This window comes from Hibiscus syriacus, unplaced genomic scaffold (genome assembly GCF_006381635.1).
Source record: "Hibiscus syriacus cultivar Baekdansim isolate YM2019G1 unplaced genomic scaffold, ASM638163v2 tig00110637_pilon, whole genome shotgun sequence".
NCBI classification, from domain to species: Eukaryota; Viridiplantae; Streptophyta; class Magnoliopsida; order Malvales; family Malvaceae; genus Hibiscus; species Hibiscus syriacus.
The window spans coordinates 5,420,197-5,428,225 of NW_024062808.1; the positions used below are offsets into that span (position 1 = coordinate 5,420,197).

The 8,029-nt window shown below is 33.8% G+C and overlaps 1 non-coding gene across 1 annotated transcript; it reads right to left on the reverse strand.

The window, feature by feature from the left end:
* Window positions 1–5,632: 5,632 nt before the first annotated feature.
* On the reverse strand, window positions 5,633–5,738 carry LOC120136948. Its single transcript, XR_005517389.1, has one exon. It is a non-coding gene; the product is annotated as a small nucleolar RNA R71 (small nucleolar RNA).
* Window positions 5,739–8,029: the final 2,291 nt, after the last annotated feature.

Sequence of the window (8,029 nt, forward strand, 5' to 3'; positions counted from 1 at the left end):
TGCATCTTTCTTTTTTTGACCGACTAGCAACTCTGAACCAGTCGAGCCAGCAAACTAAACCACACCATCCATACTAATCAGCAATGTCGAACTTCCCAGAACAGGAATACTTACTGATCCAGCACCAACCAGACCAATTTGCAATGACAAACTTCCCAGAACCAGAAAACTTACTGAACTAGCCAACTAAAACATACCTACCTCATCATAATCAACACATTGCTTCGCCTCAAATATCAATTTACGAACCTATTCCTAAGCCTCCTATACAGCATGAACACTACATGAACCGGAACCGATCGTGAATCCTTTGGAGAATGAAGAACATAATTAAACTTTTTCCAATTAATTAAGTGCTTTAATTGATAATAGTGATTTGTTGATTGCTTAAAGAAAAGAGTAAGGAGATGCACAAATTATCTGATTAATAGATTTGTTCCATATGGAAAGTTAATGCCTTGTTTTAAGAAATTTACAACCAGTGTAGACAACATTACTATTCCAAATATGGTGGAAGAAACATTGAAGGATACTAAATGGAAAAAAGTAATTGAAGAGGAATTGATGGAACTGTAAAATAACAACATTAGAGTTATACTTGATCTTTCGAAAAACAAAAAACCAATCGATTGTAAATGGGTATTCACTGTGAAATACAAAGCTGATGGTAGTATTGAGAGATACAAGGCGAGACTAGTGGCAAAAGGATTTCTCAATACTTTGGAGTTGATTATCAAGAAACATTTGCTCTTGTGACAAAACTAAACACTGTGAGAGTGTTATAGTCGTTGGCGGTCAATGAGGACTGGGTACTTCATCAATTGGACATAAAAAATGCCTTCCTAAATGAGAACATGGAGGAAGTATATATGCGAATTCCACCGAGTGTGAAGAGTGGTGTAAGAAAAACATGTAGGTTACTAAAGTTCTTGTATGGACTTACGCTGTCTCCAAGAGCCTAGATCGACAGATTTACAAAGGTGACTATTCAGGATGGTTACAAGAAATGAAAATCGGATAATACTTTGTCAAAATAGCTTCAAATAAGAAAAAAACAATTTTGATTGTATGTGGATGATATCATTTTAACAGGTGATGATTCTACAGAGATAGAAAAACTGAAAAAAGGTATTGGCGAAGGAATTTGAGACCAAAGACTTAGGTACTTTACGATATTTCTTAGGCATGGAGGTTGCAAAGTTGAAAGAATGAATAGTAATCAATCAAAATAAGTATATTCTCGATGTACTATCAGAAATAGGAATTAAGGGATGCAAGCCAACATAAACTTCTATGGAATGAAACATTAAGCTAAGAGGAGAATAATTGGGAAGTTCCATGAACAAAGAACAATATCAAAGGGTATTAGGTAAACTAATTTATTTATTAATTACTAGACCTGATATCGCCTTTCCTATTAGTATAGTGAGTCAATACCGAGGGAAGAACACTTAGAGGCTGTGAATCGAATTCTAAGATACTTGAAAATGACACCGGGACATGAGTTAATTTTAAGGAAAAGTGAAGATAAGACAATAAAAATTTTCTCAGATTCAAGTTGGGCAAGTGAATTAACTGATAGGAGATCCACAACTGGTTATTGTTCATTTGTTTGAGGAAATTTGGTTACTTAAAGAAGTAAAAAATAGGTTGTGGTGTCTCGAAGTAGCGTGAAAGCATTTAAAGCAATGACACTTGGAATTTTTGAAGGAATTTGGTTACAAAGACTTTTAACTGAGCTGGGGTTATGTGACAACAAGTATTTTGAACTTCAAAGTGGCATCAAATCTGCAATAAGTATTACAAAGAATCCAATTCATCATGACCGAATGAAGCATATGGAGATCAACAGACATTTCATCTCTGAAAAAGTGAATGATGGATCAATGAAGTTCAACTATGTTACTAGGAAGAATCAGTAAGCGGATATTCTCACCAAGGTACTTCCAAGAATTACCTTTGATGAGATTACATCTAAGCTAGGTCTTTTCAATATTTACTCCCTAGCTTGAGGGGGATTGTAGGTTATGCGATAAGCTTATCTGTATACTTGTTAGAAGTTTAACTTAATACTAAATCTTATAAAGTTATATATACAAGGATAACTAATAGGTAGTTTAACAAAAGACTTACTCCCAGACAATGTATAAAGCAAGTAGTACTTATTCTAGAAAAATATACGATTGAGAGTTTTTTCCTTTCTCTTTTAAGAATTTTCTTATTTTTTTAATTAATCACTGATATCCAATTTATTGATTGACTAATCCAGATCGAGAATTGTAGAGGCGAGGGCGACCCTCCCAACCCAATTTGCTCTGTTCGCAAACACCATCGTTTGAACCCCTGACCTTGCTTAAGGGATCCAGTGCCTCATCCCACTAGACCATCAGTTGTCGGTTTAAGAATCTTCTTTATCAACACTAAAATGTATTGACTTGAGCATTTCCTAGTCAATCTGGAAGCCCTGCAATTTGTTATACTAAAATTTCAAGCAAAACGATCCCCAATTTCCCTTCAGTTTTATTGTCTGTTTGGATTTCCAGTTTTCCCTTCACAATCCAACTGTTGCAGTTATGAACAATAGACCCCGTTTTCCCCAGATAAATCAGGTTGATCATCAATTGTACAAGGAATAAGCAAGCAAGAGATCCAAAATTTTCTATCATACTTTTTGAGCCATACAAACTTCTATAGAATGCAAAAACATCAATATAGGGGCAGTAACACTTGCTAGGATCATGGTTAAACTACTTAGCACTCCAAATTCAAGAGTCAAAGTCCCAGCATCAGCTGTAGATGTTATCTAAACAGACCAAAATTGGTACTTCAAATTACACATTAATACAATATATATGAAAACTGCACACATACAACACCCGTAAGTAACTAGCCTTCACTATAGATTAATATGCTAACGGAAAAAATCAATTCACTTCACTTAAATACCTTCATCATCTTCCATTTAAAATTACATACAGAAACCATGCACATCACAAAGTACTGATATTAGGATGTTGGGCTAGGGGAATTAGACAAGCTATGTACAAGGTCAAACAAGAACAAGCAGCTTACAAAAACTAACTAAAGAAATCATCAGTAAGGAGATAATAGAGGCATTGCCTTGCTTTCATGTTCATCAACTCCATACTTTAAATTAACAGATCCAAACGGGATTCCTGCAATATAACATAGCTGGATATAGTCATAATAATATACTACATCTATCACAGTGCAAGTGCAACGTTCATGTAACTGCATCTTAATGGGAAAAAGATCCAGGATCGATACCTGTAGGAGTGTCAAATGCAGGTAATAACCTCATAGCCAGATCTTCAACTAAGTCGAGTAATTGATTGTCATACGAAGGAAATCTCATGCCCTGAAATTGAAAAGGCCTTGATATTTATTCTATAATAATGAAATATGATAATAAAAGATTAACGGAGGGAGGTGAACAAAAAATTGATATTACCATCGCATAATCACTCGCAATAAGATGAGAAGAAACTAAACCTCCAAGGATCCTGATGGTGGTCTCAAAAATGGAAACTATTTTATTCTGCAGAATAAAAGAAAACCCCAAACTTTAGACTGATAACAATATTCCCAGAAAACAATAGCATTATACATCACCAATAGAAATAGCTATTAATTGATAGGATGATAACAGTGATTTGAAAACTGGCAACCATAATTTATTATCATAGTACAATGTAAACAAACTACATTCTATGTCAAATTAAGTCACGAGGTATAAAAAAGAAAGGCAAGTGTGATTGCTTTTATCACTATACAAAAGATCAACCTTCAATTCTATCGTCCATACTAAGGTTTCTGTAACACCCAATGTGATTGTCGGGTCTTAAAAAAAATATATTACTAATTATACTATAATATATTATTTTTATTATTATTATTATTAACAAAATTACATTTTTTTATTAGGCCAAAATGGAGCCCAACTACAACTGTTTAGACCCAGAACCCAATACAAACCCAACAATCTTAACAAAAAAGGAGTCTTAATTTAATAGGGGTTGAAATTCTAGTTTTTAGGGTTTTTAATTATTATATAAAAGAGGTGGCAACCACTAATTAAAGGAGAACTTTTTAGGGTTTTATTTTATTCTTTTCTTTTCTCCATCGTTAGTTATGGTCGTTTAGGCAATTCTAGGGAAAAGTAGGAGTTGGACGTGAATGCAAAGTTAGCATCAAGAGGTGGTGTCTGGTGATCGACGAGAGCATCAACGATAATAACGATAAAATAATTACGAGAGGGATTTTATTTTTGTTTAGTTGAAATACTCTTTAATTTGTTTGGGATATGTTAAACCTTGGATGCTATTATTTTTAAATATATTTTGAGTTTCATGTTAATTAATTTTGTCCATTAATTCGATTGGTGTTCGATTGGTTTTGTTAAGGCATTTAGTGTAGAAATATATATTTGCCTAGCCCACTACATCGAGAGGTGAGTTGCATTGTGTGAGCACTTCATCAAGAGGTGAGTGTCACTGTCACAACATCAGTGGTTGCGAGAGTAATGTTTCAGTGTAGAGAGATCTTTTTGACTTATTATTGTAGCATCCTTAGTAAATTTGCATAAGTGGGTATAGAGATATATCATTGTTGTGAGTTTCAGGGTGGAGCCATCGAGAGAGGAAAACCTACTAAGTTAATGCTAGACTCATCGATCGTATTGATGTGGCATCGTTAATTGCATGATTGAGTTTAACAATACCATAATCTTTAACTTGATTCGTTCCACTATTTTCATTGTCACTGCTGTGATTCGCTTCATCCCTTAATTTCTTTATTCGCATATTTATTTTAGATTTTTATTGCTTTGTATTGCTTTGTTTACAACATCACCCATACAATTATGTTTTTTTACTTGCTGAATGCTATAGCAATTCTCTAAGTAATACCATTCTTTGTGGATATGATACTCGATGCATTAATTTGCATCCACTTTATTACTTGATACGGTATTTTATGCTTGCACTGATTGCTGTTATATTATTCAAAGCATCAAGTTTTTGGCACCGCTGCAGGGGACTAGTGCCATTACTTTTTAAAAAAAAATTACCAACATAATTCTCCCATTTTTGTAGGTATATTTTAATAGTTTTTTTGGTGTATAAATCAAAGAAATAATTGATGGAAGGATATCAACAACAATGAGTGCTTAATGTTGGAAGAGTTTGACCGTTGCAAAATATACTGATGTTGTTAGCTTTTCACAACATTGCTGAAATAAATAGGCCAATCCAAGAACATGTTGTGTCCACATTGGATGACTTAAATCTTAGCAGTGTTAGACTGACCATCCATGTTTCCAACATTGAATTAAAGCCAATAATGTTCCAAATACTACAATTAATGGAGCAATATGGCGGAACATTTACCGAAGATCCTAGAGCACACCTTAGAGAATTCATGGAGGCATGTAACTCATTTTAACAGGAATGAGTACCTGAAGAAGCCTTGAAGTTGAAGTTGTTTCCCTACTAGCTCCATGATAAAGCTAGAACATAGCTTAACTCGCTGTCACCCGATGATGCTATAGCATCTTGGAATGAACTTGCTCAAAAGTTTTTGTTGCGATTCAACCCTCTCAAACAAGAATGCTAGATTGAGGAACGACATCACATCCTTCAAGCAATTGGAGGATGAAACTTGTATGAAGCTTGGGAGCAATTTAAAGACTTATTGCATAAATGCATAATTCATGTTTTCCAGCATTGGACACCAATGGAGATATTCTACAATGGACTTAACATGCAGATAAGGATGATTGTAGATGTTTCTGTCAATTGAGCATTGTTGGATAAATCTTACAACGAAGCTTATGTTATATTAGAGAGGATTTTCATAAATGACTACCAATACCCCAATACAATGATTATGTTGGGTAGACGTGTTGCTACAGTAGTAGAAAATGATGATCTGAACACATTGACTACAGAGGTGACAACATTGACTAAAATGATGAAGAGAATGCAAAAACATGGAGGTATGTATGAGGTAAAAACTACATCTTTTGTTTCTTGTGTTTATTATGGCATTAACCATGATTTTGAAGAATGTCCACAAAACCCAAGTATGTGTATTTGTGAGAAATTATAACAGGAATGGCAATTCCAGCATATATGGGAGCACATACAATATTGTTGAGTTAATCAATCGGCAGAAACGACCAAGAGGGGGGTGAATTGGCAATTAAAATTTTTGTGGAAGCTTTTGCAGAAAATTGAAAGTAATTGCACAGCGATTTAGAGTGGTTCGACTTTCTCAATCAAAGTATACGTCCACTACCTTAGCTATCCACACTAAGGATTTTCCAACAAATTCACTAATTTTTTCTTTCTTTTGAGGCCAAAGAGATAACCTTATAACTCCCTCAAGAATATAACCCAATTCTTGAGAACACTCTTTCTCAAAGAGAAGATTACAAATTTGCAAACTTACAAGGAAATCCTCACAAGGTAGATTGTTTTCACAATTCTAGAATAAAGAAAAGAACACTAAAAAATGAATACAATTGAGTACAAGTAGTGTTCTTGAAAGAAAAATGAATATTGAATGAAAAATAGGCTTGAAATGCTCAAACTTGAGGTTTGATGCTTTCTCTTTGATTTTCTCTTGATTCTTGTTGATTGTTGTTTCTAGTTAATGATCAATGGCTTCCAAGCTTGTTTAAATACACCTTCAAATGATTCTGAATGTTGGGGATGCTTAGTGGAGTCAATATAGCCGTTTAAGTGTGAAAACAATTAATAAATTCAATTGGGAGCGTCAGTGCATCGATGCATACCCATGGTGCATCAGTGTAAAATTCAAATATTTTGACCGCTGGACCCTTAGTGCATCGATGCATCAAGTGCATTCGATGTTTCAAAATAGCCAGAGTGCATCGATGCATGGCTGGTGCATCGATGCATCAAATGCATTCGATGTTTTCATAAAAACCTCAGTGCATCGATGCATGGTATGTGCATCGATGCATGAAATGCATTCGATGTTCAATTTAATTCATGGTGCATCGATGCAAGGATTGGTGCATCAGTGCATCACTTTGAAAAATTGATTTTAGGCTTGATTTTGGTTCAAAATACTTTGCGAATTTTTTTTCAAAAATATAAGAAGTATAAAACACAATTTTGCACATTTAGTAAGGTTTGAATTTGATCTTGAAAAGACTTGGAGTAATTGATTTGATATTCGAATAATTATGTCGAATATACTTATAAAATCATTTGTAAAATCTTAAAATTCATTTAAACTTAATTTGTTATATCGAAACACAAAAATGTTTTCAATAATCTCCCCCTTTTTGATTAAAAAAAACATTTGTGTTATTTTAAGATTTTCTAAAAATTTTAAATCAATTTTGAAAAATTACTCCCCCCTTAACACTTCTCCCTTTTAACACTTAATATTTCTCCCCCTTTTTGTTAAATCAAAAAGATTTAAAAACCGATTTAAACAATGTTTTGAAAAACATAGCCAATTGATTAAATATATATATAGCTTAAGCTGCTAAGATCACAATCAAAAGAGAGTTTAGCCATTAGTTTCATAAACAATATTCATAATTAAATGTGAAATGGCATAATTGGTCAAAATGAACTAATATGATGCAAAACTCAATAATTATTAAGATCAAAATAATAAAATCAAACCAAATATATATATAATAAGTTCAAGAACCATAAAACATCCAACTCCTAACAAATTCAAACATTTATCAATCCAAAACAAACAATCCAGAAATATCAAAAATTAATCCAAGTTTGAAAATCCAAGAAAACATAACAAGGAAACAAATTCACTCCATAGGAGGATCGGGAGGAGGAGGATAATGAGCTCGAACTTCAAGAGTGAGAGCGTCCATACGTTCACACATCTCCCGTTGAAACTAAGTAATCTGAGACTCCATGGAGGCAAACCTCAAATCAAACGACTCTAAGAAGGATCGAAAATATGGTGGCATTTGATCTTCTTGCCGTGCGGTTCCGGTGCAGGC